The 15,017-nt window shown below is 32.4% G+C and overlaps 1 protein-coding gene across 1 annotated transcript in view; it reads right to left on the bottom strand.

Annotated features, from left to right (window-relative positions):
- Nucleotides 1-15,017, bottom strand: part of LOC132739819 (trichohyalin-like) — a gene marked incomplete at its 3' end in the record, with an annotated part of 91,008 nt that overhangs the window by 13,047 nt on the left and 62,944 nt on the right. The gene's annotated exons all lie outside the window — the stretch shown is intronic.

Raw genomic sequence — 15,017 nt, 5'->3', positions numbered from 1 at the left:
TCAATTTGAATATTGAGCCCTAGAAAAGGAATAATTTGCAATATCTCTGACCATCAAGGATGGGCTTAAGATAAAAAATCAAATGAATATGGCAAAACGACCATCACATAAATGATTTTTTATATTCACTCAATGTTTTACAAAACATTTACTACATAACTTTGACATTCAATCAAATAACTTAACGGCTTTGAACTGAAAATTACTTTAAGTTGAAAAATGACCAATTAAACCAATTAAGAAGTAGTTTTGGTAGATTATCACATCACCCATGAAAGTTGCAATATTGACACATGACTAATTAAGGGCACTGAGGTTTTTTTGACATGACAGAACTCAGGAAATAAATTTTCAAAATTCATGTTCCATATGATGAGGGTCTAGACCATTAACTTAAGTGTGAAAAATTTGAGGTCATTCGCTCACTACCTTTTTCCAGAACAATAATTCTAAGTAATGGATACAGTATGAGTTTCTCTTCAAAAGTGTCTTCTTACAGACATAAGAAGACAGTTTGCTAGGATAAACAACAAATTGTCCGAGGCGAAGCCGAGGATAAATTGTTGTTTGTCCTAGCGAACTGTCTTCTTCACGTCTGTAAGTAGACACTTTTGAAGAAAATATGAGTAACTGTATCTGACTTATACGACGTTTAAGAGTAAAGAACAGATAAATTAACAAACACATTTAATTATAAATAGATCTAATTGAAATTAAATGTATGTTCACGTTAAAAATATAAAACTATAGAAAATATTTCTGTGGGCAGTGAAAGGTGTAGGTAAAATGTATTCGCACGGAATTTTCGTGCACTTATTTCAATCGAACAGAATTCACTTTCATGCATGATAAACAATTTTAAAATGGCTGTCTTCATCAGAGAGATCAATTATGTCATTCAATATTGAAACCGTCTCTGACAATGTTATATGGAACACATTTTGGACACCGAATTTGGTAAGTTTCCATATTTACATACTGAGCTTAACGCAATGTTCAGCTGCTATATATATCCGATGATTTTTGTGGGTGGGGGGCCGGGGCACTGTACACAGGTATATGTCATGTTAATGTTGTTTTTTTATGGAATGTCAGACCATATACAAACAAAAGAATTGTTAGTTTTGTCAATGCTAAAATCAACAGTAACTGTGTTCCTGGAAATGGCCATACAATTTTTGTGATTCATTTCTCTATGAACTGAATTTACTCACAAGATGCGCTGTCAAGTTCGCTACAATTTTCCGTCAGTTTCTATGGTGTCCTGTTTGAGGCAGTTAAAATATCGCCTGTGACGATTAACTAAATCTCTTTATGATCGACTATTCGGAAAATAGGAAGAGCTATTGTAATTAAGAATTTTGACAGAACTTAGGGCCCTTTGACCGTAGAAAATTTTACTTTATTCAGGCTCTTGTTCAAGCACTGAGAATAGTCGAGTGCACTGGTTCTTGTTAATAGATAAGTAGCCAGATTTAACATTCTCTTTCGAAGACTTCACTATATAGACACTGGTACTGTAAATAAGTTACAGTTCTAAAAAGAAACATGCGAAAATTAAGGTTAATCATTGCGAAGATTTTTACATTTTGATTTGCTTGAGAAAGTATAAGCATGAGAAAAATTAAACGTTGAATGGCGAGAAAAGTTTCTTGCGAGAATGTAATATCTTGCTACTTTATCTATAAAAATACAGAAAAGCGGGACAAGACTTTAGAAAAAATATAGCATGTCAATAGGAGTCCTTTAAATCGTATATTTCATTTGTATCAAATTTTCGTGGAAAGTAACAGTTATTTAAAAGTGTCTTCTTACAGACGTAAAAAGACACTTCTTGAATAGCTCTGCTGGGGGTATAGTCGTATAATTGTGGAAAATGAGTTAAAATTGAATAGCCTTCCAACACATTTCATTCAAATCAGGATAAGAACAGCAGCACAAAAATACAATATTTCTGAGTACATGTATATTTATTAACTTTTGCGTACCTTTCTGTTTAAAATACCTCAGCAGATCTATGGAAGATATCCAAATTTTATATTTTAGGCTTTTGGACTTATAAAGATAAATATTGACACAGAACAATTAAAGATGTAATGCTGACACATGACCATGACCAATTTAAGATGTAATGTTTACACATGACCAATCAAAGACGTAATGCTGACAAATGAAAGATGTAATGCTGAAACGAGACCAATTTAAGATGTAATGCTGAAACAAGACCAATTTAAGATGTAATGCTGAAACAAGACCAATTTAAGATGTAATGCTGAAACATCACCAATTTAAGATGTAATGGTGACACATGACCAATTTAAGATGTAATGCTGAAACAAGTCCAATTTAAGAAGTAATGCTGAAATATGACCAATTTAAGATGTAATAGTGACACATGACCAATCAAAGACGTAATGCTGACAAATGAAAGATGTAATGCTGAAACAAGACCAATTTAAGATGTAATGCTGAAACAAGACCAATTTAAGATGTAATGCTGAAACAAGACCAATTTAAGATGTAATGCTGAAACATGACCAATTTAAGATGTAATGCTGAAACAAGACCAATTTAAGATGTAATGCTGAAACATGACCAATTTAAGATGTAATGCTGAAACATGACCAATTTAAGATGTAATGGTGACACATGACCAATCAAAGACGTAATGCTGACAAATGAAAGATGTAATGCTGAAACGAGACCAATTTAAGATGTAATGCTGAAACAAGACCAATTTAAGATGTAATGCTGAAACATCACCAATTTAAGATGTAATGGTGACACATGACCAATTTAAGATGTAATGCTGAAACAAGTCCAATTTAAGAAGTAATGCTGAAATATGACCAATTTAAGATGTAATGGTGACACATGACCAATCAAAGACATAATGCTGACAAATGAAAGATGTAATGCTGAAACAAGACCAATTTAAGATGTAATGCTGACACATGACCAATTTAAGACGTAATGCTGAAACATGACCAATTTAAGATGTAATGGTGACACATGACCAATTCAAGATGTAATGGTGACACATGACCAATCAAAGACGTAATGCTGACAAAAGAAAGATGTAATGCTGAAACAAGTCCAATTTAAGAAGTAATGCTGAAACATGACCAATTTAAGATGTAATGGTGACACATGACCAATCAAAGACGTAATGCTGACAAATGAAAGATGTAATGCTGAAACAAGACCAATTTAAGATGTAATGGTGACACATGACCAATTTAAGATGTAATGCTGAAACAAGACCAATTTAAGATGTAATGCTGAAACAAGTCCAATTTAAGATGTAATGCTGAAACATGACCAATTTAAGATGTAATGGTGACACATGACCAATCAAAGATGTAATGCTGACACATGACCATGACCAATTTAAGATGTAATGTTGACACATGACCAATCAAAGACGTAATGCTGACAAATGAAAGATGTAATGCTGAAACAAGACCAATTTAAGATGTAATGCTGAAACAAGACCAATTTAAGATGTAATGCTGAAACAAGACCAATTTAAGATGTAATGCTGAAACATGACCAATTTAAGATGTAATGCTGAAACATGACCAATTTAAGATGTAATGGTGACACATGACCAATCAATGATGTAATGCTGACAAATGAAAGATGTAATGGTGAAACAAGACCAATTTAAGATGTAATGCTGAAACAAGACCAATTTAAGATGTAATGCTGAAACATGACCAATTAAAGATGCAATGTTGACACATTTCCAATTGAAGATAATGTGGACTCATAACCAATTAAAGATGTAATGGTTGACAAATGACCACTAAAAGATAATTGACATTTTAAAGATGTAACCAGAAACATGACCAATTAATAAATGATATGCATTGAAACTTGACCAATTAAAGAAATTACTGAAACATCAATTACAGCTGTTTACAAGTCAAAGATGTACTATGTTGAAAGACAGCTTGTTAACGAAAAAAAACAAATTAAAGAATTCAATTAATGTATTAAAATATACATCATTCATGTGATTCAGTGTGATAAGTCTCCCTCCATCTATAAGAGAGCCACTCATATAATAATGAAAAATGCTGGTGATAAATCGAATAAGACAGAACTATAATCAATGTCTAGAGCAATAGTCATCAAATGCACCTGCCCCATTATGTTCTATATAGAGAACATTATTTCCTCTTGACCACACTAAACATTCTCTAATATATATATGTATATATATGAATACATGACAAATATTTTATCTCCAACATGTATTTATTACCAAAACAAGCCTAAGCAATATGTTAAAATACAAGTGCAAGCTAAACTAAAAATACATTTACTAGTACAACTTTTCCTCATTTGTTTGCTGAAATATTTAACCATTTACTTTAATATGTCTTCCTCTTTTACAGCTCAAAAGGAGGAAACTGGCATCAGTCAATTTATTATTCAGAACACACACTGAAAATCTAAACCCAATTTAAATGAGTCTGGTATTAAGTTTCAGCTAAATTTAGTTTTCTTGAACAGAATTTCATCTCATAAGATACATGTCTTTCTCTGTAATTCAGTGATATAGAAAGATTGTGTTTGTAATGTAAACCACCTTATATGAACTTTGTAAGTTGCTACATTACTTATGTGTTCTTTCCAATGTATTTTTGGTATATTTCCCCCATGCCTCTAAGTTACAATTAGCATATTTTCCCACTTTCCATGTCTTACAAAGATCTAAAGATCTGTATATGTCAATTATGTTTGTATGTTACCTAAACTGAATTCACCATTTAATGATATTAGCTGGTGTGTGAAAGTCCACTTTAAATAGCAAACTTTGATCATAAATATGTTTGTATGTGACAGACCACTCAACAGAATTCAGTTCATTTGATCATCATAGTTTTCATAAATGTGTTCCTTCTTTATGTAAGTGTTGGCAGGCCTTTAAATAATGTAATATTATGACCATTATGTAAAGAGCAGTATCATGTAAGAAACAGCATACAAAACTTTGGACCAGTCTTAGCATTAAAGTGATTTCCCCCAGATAGCTTGGCTATCGTCCCCCAATGTTTGCTGGTTGACTGACTGGTCATTATAATGAAATAAGGCTTCACTCAAAAGACCTCACCATTTGAAAATAATTATATTTATAATACCCTCATATTTTGCAATTTAATCTTCATAAATATTCTAGGTTGAAAATTAAAGGTTAAAATTCATTAAAATATTGCTCACAGGATGATGCTCTTTGTCTAATTCCTGTCAATTTTCTAAAAACTAGCCTTTTTCCATTTCAGGGCTATATCTTTGTGCTAAAACATGGCCAAAACGTTGCAACTAAATTTACTGTATTAAAGAATTTCTCACTATTCACAGGAAACTTGTTTTTGAAGTATCAAGTTGTTTATAGTTTTTAATCTCATTTACATGGCATCATTCCTGATTGAGTGGCGGAGGAAGGTGTCATGCATTATTTCAGGAAAAGGTAAGCAATTAAGTAGAACTACAACATTCCGTAAAATAACTTGGTAGCACTCTCACTCGGCCATAAAGATCCACTAAACCAACTCGGCCACAAAGTTCCACTATGCTCACTCAGTCAAAAAGGTCACAATGCCCACTCAGTAACAAAGATCAACTTTACCCACTTATCCACAAAGATCCACTATACCGCAACTCGGCTTCAAAGATCCACTATACCGCAACTCAGCCATTTAAGGCAACCTGATCTCCTCTGCTAAAATACTTTGCACTGACATAAGAAGGTGACATATTTGAACATGATTCCACCATTTTGTTTGTTTATGTTATAATTTCAGTAGTAAAATTTCAAAATTTAGTCATTATTTATTGTTTTTGATTAATAAGATTTTTGGTTTGAATGACGAAAAAAAATTAGAATAAGGTTATCACAAAAAGAATTACGCTAAAGGAGGACATTATTTGTTACTTTTTGAGAAAGAAGGCAACATAATAACCAGGGCAAATTGTCTTGGTACATTCTACGTACCAGGCCTCTAATTTGAAGTATGTCCCGGAAGAGCTGATGTTTTACAACAGCCACAAAGATTGACTACAGTGTTCAAATGAGCCTGATTTACATAAAGTATGTCACAGAGTACAAATGAGTGAAATCTGAGTACATTTGAATATCATTGAAGGTTGTTTATGCAATCACACATTTTAATGTAATTGTGAAGATTTCAAACTGAGCATATTGGATTATGTAAACATTTTATTGATAATATAGTCAATATAAAGATTGTTAATTTAGATAATACATTTAGAGGCAGCTATGATAATCAATTATGTCAAAAAAAATGGTAAAGCTCTAATATTAAGTGTTGCCTGCCCAAATTCAGCATTGTGACATGGTCCAAAAAACAGTTAAGCTATACAGAAAGTGAAATAAATATTAATATGAATTTTCAGCATTATAATGTTAATAAAATTCTCTATTATATTATAGACAAATTATATACAAATAATTATTCCTGAGGCTGGCTTATTTTGAAATTGCACATATTTTCTCATAATTTCACAAGCTTTTATCTCTATACACTAACTGTCCTATATTTTAGTATATAAATGACAATATTGCTAGGAAAAACTACTAAATCTCATATATATCTAATACTGTATTATTCTCTTCAGAAATTACACAACAATAATTTATTTAAAATGAATATCTTTAAAGATATACTATGCTCAAATTTGATATTTGAAAATATTGATTATTGCTACACAGTCTCTTTATAAATATAAACATGTATTTACTTCACATAAAATAGATATGTTATGTTTAAAGTTCTACACAATATAGGTGGTCCTAATATGAATGTTATTAAAAAAAACTGCCACATTGAAAAATGCAGCTTCCCATAAGTTAATATTCATTCTTTCATTCAAATTAGTTATATTCAGTAAGAATTTCAAAGATTTTAATAAATGATTAAAACATTTTACTCAATAATGAGCATAGTACATGTATTATCTTCAGTTGCCTCCATAATACATTAATAAATAATACAATGTTTTTAATAAAACATATAAACGTGTGTATCATTTGTTGTTTTATAATTAATGTTCAGGATGCCCATTCGTTAACTTAATTATGTCAATTTTAAATCATGTAAATTTTACCGTTTACTGAGAGAAAATAATGTTTATTATATCAGCCTATATCTATTGCATGACAGTAAATCTAACATTTTAGTAGCTAAATTCATTCCAATCTATCTTTATTGCTATTCATTTTTATATAGAAAATGGGTTTAAATGATATATTACAGAGGTAGTTTCCATTAACAAAGACTCTCACAAGACTGAGAATATAACAGATATTTTCTATTGTGTAAACAACATCACTTCCATATACTGATAGTAAAGAAACAACAAGCATTTTGTACCTTGAACTGAAATCAGACAATATCCACATTTAACATAACTGTGTATAGAATAACTTCAATAATTCCAATCTTATAACAAACAACTTCTTTCAGTAGAATTCAAATAAATAGGCCAGTGAGAAAACGATATGACAATTCCATACTGAAGGGAACTTTGTAATGGCTTAATATCAAGCACACTTCCGTCACTGACAGTTTCATATTGATCTGTGTCGTAGAGATGCTGCAACTGGTCAATAACAGCTCCTTAATGACACTGAGCAAATCTAAATTAAATCGTGGACAGCTCCCCTAACAAAACATCAATGAATGAAATAGATTGATTATATATATATTTTAGACTAGTGTCTTTATTCAAATTATTTGTTTTGCTCCGATCAATGAATTAAATGTTTTGTTACAGTCTTGTTATTCAATACTTTCTATTCTTATAAGACATTTACAGAAAGATATTAAGTATAAATTTATTGTTTTATTTATTGTGGAAATATTCAGAAGGGAGAAGTAGCCCTTGTGCTTCGTAAGGCTGTCCATGGTATGCCTGAAGTGGAAAGCAAAACATAAAGACATAAGAAAAGTCACTGTTGTGTCTAAAGTAGGCAGCCCATAGAGGACACCAGTTCCTGTGGTGTATAAAAAAAACAGCCCTCTTAATCAGCAGTGGTAAAAGTGTTCTTGTGGTCAAAAAGAGGACAGTGGCCCTTAAGGTGAAAAAAGAGGACCGTTTAGGTCTTTAATTATTGCTGAAAAGACAGCTCAGTTCTTATAGTGAAAAAAGAGAACAGTAGTTTGTGGTGCAAAAAGATGTTCAGCTCTGAAGGTAGAATATAAGAGCTCTGATGAGGCAGGACAATATATGTCAATGATAAATATAAACAAGAGGGCCATGATGGCCCTGAGTCGCTCACCAGAAACGACTGTTTTTCAGTGTTGAAAATTATCCATTGTCAATATTTTCTAATAGTAAATTTGAGCATAGAATATCTTTAAACAATAATTTGAATAAAAATGCCATGACCTGTGGATTTATGCTTTAGCTTAAACGGGGCCAATCAAATTAATGTGAGCAAACTTGATAAAAGACTACCTAAGATTAGTAAGAATGCTACAGACAAAATTTGGTGATCATCCATCAATTAGTTCTGTAGAAGCAGACATTTAAAGGTATTTCTATTTTTAGCTTTAAGTGGCCCCTAAAAGGGGCCAATCAAATTAATATGAGCAATTATTGTGCTGCAGAAAGGTGGGCAGGTCCAGTGGTGCAAAAAGGGGACAGTAGTTCTTGTGGCTGGTGACGAAAAATCAGTGAAAGTTTGTCATGATAGTGACACTGCTGTAGGAATCACTGTTTTTTTGTTTGTCTGGATTTCATCAATTTCATAAAACAATTGTCAGAAACTGTCCATTATGTCAAATAAAACTTGTTTGTTATTTCATTGAATATTGGAAATTTTTCAGACAATGAAAACAATTCAAAGCGTTTTTATTTAAACAGTTACTACATGCATTTAAATATTATCTTCTTGTTTTATTGTCAAACAAGTGCATAAACCCCAAAGTCATACAAAAGGACAAATAAATAGGAGTTAATATCAATAGTTAAACTTCAATAAAACAAATTTTAATAATGTGTTCATAAATATTTACATGTGAAAGTATTGATCCAATAATAATTTCCAATTCCAAAAATGGCCAAATTACTATGATGATAGTCTAGGGAAATAGTTTTGATTTTTTTTACAGAAAAAAACCCCAAATACTAGCACTGTAATTGTTCATAAAATAAAATGTGTTTATTTATAGTAAATATCAGATGCCTGTGAACAATGTTATTAAGTGTTGAACACTATCACTTAACTCTTCTAGAAAAGAAAATTAAAATAATAAATCATTACCACAAGGTATGAAATTGCTGATTATAACCTTCATCAGTATATTACAAAAGCCTGAAAGAACTTTTATTATTAAGTCTGGAGGGTATAATATTATCTAGAAATATTCTTATTAAAGGTATAACTATTTGTGCCAATAAAGGTTGTAAAAACATTATCTTTTAAAATATTGAACAGTTAGGTTCATTGTTTTTGAAGGACATAGAAATATTTGTAATAATCTTTGTAACATCAAAACTGGTAAGTTTAACAACAACTTGAATCATTCTTACAAATTATAATCAAGGTTTGCTCATTGTGTAATTGTCTTCATGTAATTACAACCTGATACATGTATATAATTTTTTTATTTAAATGTTTTATTTTATTTTTTTTAAGATATTACACTATATAATAAGTTAAGCAGAAGATGACAATAAGGTTAGCGTTGTTTGATTAAGTTATACATTATGTATACAAATTCAAGATGGCCTCAATGTTATTAGGAACAATCAGTCAAGATGGAAAACTCAAACAACTATCATCGGATACCCATGGCTGAAACATTAACATTTATCAGCTGTGGGATTTTTGGCCGATGTCCAGCTGATAAGAGGTGTGTCAATGACAGCTATTTCATTCGGACAGGTTGCCTCATGATTTCATGAGGCGATTAAAGCCAATCAAAACCCTTGTTCTATATGAGGTTTGGTATTACAGACAAAACTGCGGCAACCAATTAAATTCAGCTGTGGAAAGTTCTGTTTTAAAAATTTGAATGATTTTCAACAAAAAAGCATAGAAAATTTACTGTTACTAATAGTTTTTACCTTCGCTCTTGAAGTTAAAAGTGATTTGATTGGTTGATATTTTATGCACTGTGGCATATCAATTCTTTTTACCCATGGCTTGATTTAATCAACAGTGGGTATCCCAAGATGGAGCCAAACAGTCAAATTTAAGCTATACATGTTTCAATAATCAACCAAGTTTCTTTATAATCTTATTCAAGTTTCTTTATAATCTTATTTGAGGTAAACAGTCAATTATTCACAATAAAAACACCAACCTTATAGAAGATATATCAAGCATCTGTGTTTCTTGTGATGAGGAAATCTTCTGTCTGGATTTTGTTTTTATGACATTATGTTTATTACAATAATTTGATACTCAGAAGATTTTGCTTGCATTTCATATTTTATGGTAGGTTATATTGTATTAAATTATTATGTAAACAGACATTTTGAATATATGATAGGTGTGAACATAACTGTACAATACAGTTGAGATATCATTTCTAATTCATAATTCATGATATAGTCTGAAATACATTCTAGACACTAGCAAAGACAGGCTCCAAGGACTTATGGTTTTATGACAGCACTTATGGTTAATGACTATAATCTAACAAATTTCCATTAATTCATAAATAATAAATGTCATTGGCTAGTGATATTTGACAGTTTCTAGTAAAGGTTAAACATAAGAAGTTTATTGTTAATATGAGGGCTAATATTGCTCACCTGATGATATGCTCAAAATAGACAAGATTTAATTATAAGGTTACAAATTTCTAATAAGTTTCATCCAAATTTGATTATCCATTTTCTTTATGATACACTAAATATAACCCAACAATAACTATACCGATAGACATTGATAACAAGAGGGCCATGATGGCCCTAGATCGCTCACCTGATTTATCAAACTCATCCAAACAATTACCTAGACAAGCATTCTGACCAAGTCTCATGACAGGTGAGTCAAAAATGTGACCACTACAGTGTTAACAAGGATTATCCATATTTGAGCAGTGCGACCTAGTTTTTTACCCAGGTGACACATATTCAAACTTGACCTAGAAATCATCAAAACAAACTTTTAGACCAATTTCAAGGATACTTGGATCAAAACAGTAGCAACTAGAGTGTTAACAAGATTTTTCTATTTTTAGCTCCGGTGACCTAGTTCCACATGCGATTTCGAACTCATCCAAGCAATTACCTATACAAGCATCCTGACCAAGTTTGATGATAATTGAGTCGAAAATGTGACCACTAGAATGTTAACAAGGTTTTTCCATATTTGGGCGGTGTGACCTAGTTTTTTTCATCCAAGATGACCAATGTACGAACTTGACTTAGAACAACAGTAGCCACTAGAGTGTTAACAAGATTTTTCTATTTTTAGCTCCGGTGACCTACTTTTTCATCCGAGATGACCCATGTTCAATTTCTTCCCAGCAATGACCTAGACAAGTTTCCTGACCAAGTTTGATGACAATTGAGTCAAAATTGTGACCACTAGAGTGTTAACAAGGTTTTTCTATTTTTAGCTCCTGTGACCTAGTTTTTCATCCGAGATGACCCATGTTCGAACTCATCCGAGCTATCACCTAGACAAGCATCTTGATCAAGTTTGATGATGATTGATGCAAAAATGTGACCACTAGAGTGTTAACAAGGTTTTTCTATTTTTAGCTCCGGTGACCTACTTTTTCATCCGAGATGACCCATGTTCACACTCATCAGAGCTATCAACTAGATAAGCATCCTGACCAAGTTTGATGATGATTGATGCAAAAATGTGACCGCTAGAGTGTTAACAAGGTTTTTCTATTTTTAGCTCCGGTGACCTACTTTTTCATCCGAGATGACCCATGTTCAAACTCATCCGAGCTATCACCTAGACAAGCATCTTGACCAAGTTTGATGATGATTGATGCAAAAATGTGACCGCTAGAGTGTTAACAAGGTTTTTCTATTTTTAGCTCCGGTGACCTACTTTTTCATCCGAGATGACCCATGTTCGAACTCATCCGAGCTATCAACTAGATAAGCATCCTGACCAAGTTTGATGATGATTGATGCAAAAATGTGACCGCTAGAGTGTTAACAAGGTTTTTCTATTTTTAGCTCCGGTGACCTACTTTTTCATCCGAGATGACCCATGTTCGAACTCATCCGAGCTATCAACTAGATAAGCATCCTGACCAAGTTTGATGATGATTGATGCAAAAATGTGACCGCTAGAGTGTTAACAAGGTTTTTCTATTTTTAGCTCCGGTGACCTACTTTTTCATCCGAGATGACCCATGTTCGAACTCATCCGAGCTATCACCTAGACAAGCATCTTGACCAAGTTTGATGATGATTGATGCAAAAATGTGACCGCTAGAGTGTTAACAAGGTTTTTCTTTTTTTAGCTCCGGTGACCTACTTTTTCATCCGAGATGACCCATGTTCGAACTCATCCGAGCTATCACCTAGACAAACATCCTGACCAAGTTTGATGATGATTGAGGCAAAAATGTGACCTCTAGAGTGTTAACAAGGTTTTTCTATTTTTAGCTCTTGTGACCTAGTTTCTCATCCGAGATGACCCATGTTCGAACTCATCCGAGCTATCAACTAGATAAGCATCCTGACCAAGTTTGATGATGATTGAGGCAAAAATGTGACCGCTAGAGTGTTAACAACTAAATGTGAACGGACGACGGACGGACGACGGACGACGGACGACGGACAATCATCGATCCTAAAAGCTCACCCTGAGCATGCTCAGGTGAGCTAAAAAAGTGAAAGCTATTACTTCCTTAGGTAAGGTCTTAAAGGGGCATGATTCTTTCAGTACAAACAACAAATCTATAAATGCAAATTGCTGTGTGATTTTTTAATACTTCACTAAAATTGTTTAGGTTCTGTATAAGTTTAAGTAATTGGAAGAAAATATATGAGAATAAACTATTTGCTGTATTTTCTATGTTTGTTTTTTTTACATCCATTTTAACACATTTTTGTCCTATCTCAGCAGTTTACAAACAGGCTTTCTTTAATAATTAACCAGTAATTATCAATTTCTCCACAAGTGACAGACTTCTGAATCCAACCAGCATAGACTCAATGTTAAATGCATGTTCACATGCATTGATAGGTTCAAGAAAATGTAGATTTTTGGGCGAAAAGTCTGTGAAAAATGGTTGATAACATTGTAAATAATTCAATGGTCAGAGTTATGGGGCATTTATGTGAACATAAGGCATGCACTACTGATATGTTTAAAATGAATATCTATAGGATTCAAAAATATATCATCATTTTTGTAATATTTCAAGTCGTAGAAAGCAACCACATTTCTTAACAATGGAGCATAATAAAATAATTTGCATAATCTCCATACTTTCATCTACCAATGTTTTAAGTTACATGTAAAATGAATTCAAACCCATTTCTATATTATTCCAACCCATTTCTCAATATTGAAACAAACACTGGTATACTGATTTTAATATGCTCTGTACTGTCATCTAAGTATGCATGGTTCAAGTATTATGAAAATATTCAAAGTACATGTAAATTGTACAAGTTTACCAGTAATTATGGCAGACACAGTGTTTGCTGCTTTAAGTTTATTGGTTGTCATGGCAACTACATTCCTCAATATAGGAACAAAATAAAACAAGAGCTGTCAGTAGGACAACAACGCTCGAGTTCATAACAAAAGGACAAAGTTTTTCTTTAAATCCATGTTACAGTTAAAGGAAAGAGTCCTATTATGCTCTCAAAGAAGAGTATAAAATTTCAATTTGTTTCAATAGAATATGAACCTAAATGTAAATTCTAAGTTGAAAAAGGGGCATAATTCTGTCAAAATGCTTGATACAGTTATCTCCTCCTGTCTACACAATGGGGTCATGATGGTGAACAAGTGTGCCATATGTCAATGGACTTTGAAAATATTTGAGGTATTACAAAAACTTTAACGTAAATTCTAAGTCGAAAAAGGGGCATAATTCTGTTAAAATGCTTGATACAATTACCTCCTCCTGTCTACACGTTGGGGTCATGATGGTGAACAAGTGTGCAAAGTTTCAAAGCCATATGTCAATGGACTTTGAAAATATTTGAGGTATTACAAAAACTTTAACATAAGTGGTTACGCCGACACCGACGCTGACGCTCGGGTGACTACAATAGCTCTACTTATTCTTATCGAATAATCGAGCTAATGATATGCAAAATCTTTAGAAAAATACTATATAATATAGAATTATCACATGATCCAATTCTATTGCAGACAGACAGAGAGACAGACAGACAGCAGATCAATGGATGGGCAGAGCCAAATCTATAGTCCCTTACTAATATGTAATGTCAAAGAAACAATCTTCCACAAAATGATATAAAGTTTCCATCCATTCAAATTAATGGCTTTTAAATGAAGACTTACTGTAACTGTTAACTTTAATGCTGATGAAGCCCTGTACCGTTTCATCCAGAAAAATCACAACTAAGTAGTCTAAACATGTTCTATACTGGTGACTGCATAATCAATATTTCCATTTTAAAAGCAAAATCCAAAAACATATAACAAGATATACATAACTAAACTTTGTCTAGTTTCAAAACAAGACAAATCTAAAGCAGGATAAAATCCCTTGCTAAATTTCAAAGCAGGACATATCCATTACACAGACTTAAAGCAGGCAGGCCTATTAGTGCAGGACAAAAATCATTACACAAATTCAAAGCCGGCAAGCCTACTACACAAAGAGGACAAAGTTCATTACACAAACCCAAAGCATAGAACTATGTCCATTTTTCCAGACATAAAGCACAAAGTCATCAATGCCCAGGAAACAATAATAACAATCATAGGCAACAGTATCATTTTGATGATTTCTTTAATAAGCAGACATGAAGTAGAAGTTATTGTCACTGATCTCTTACAACAATCTTATCAG

Source organism: Ruditapes philippinarum, unplaced genomic scaffold (assembly GCF_026571515.1).
Source record: "Ruditapes philippinarum isolate M1 unplaced genomic scaffold, ASM2657151v2 ctg5447_1_1_1_1, whole genome shotgun sequence".
In the NCBI taxonomy this organism is placed as follows: Eukaryota; Metazoa; Mollusca; class Bivalvia; order Venerida; family Veneridae; genus Ruditapes; species Ruditapes philippinarum.
Note: the sequence above shows the minus strand (reverse complement) of the source record. Positions and strands in the feature narration are given on the sequence as shown.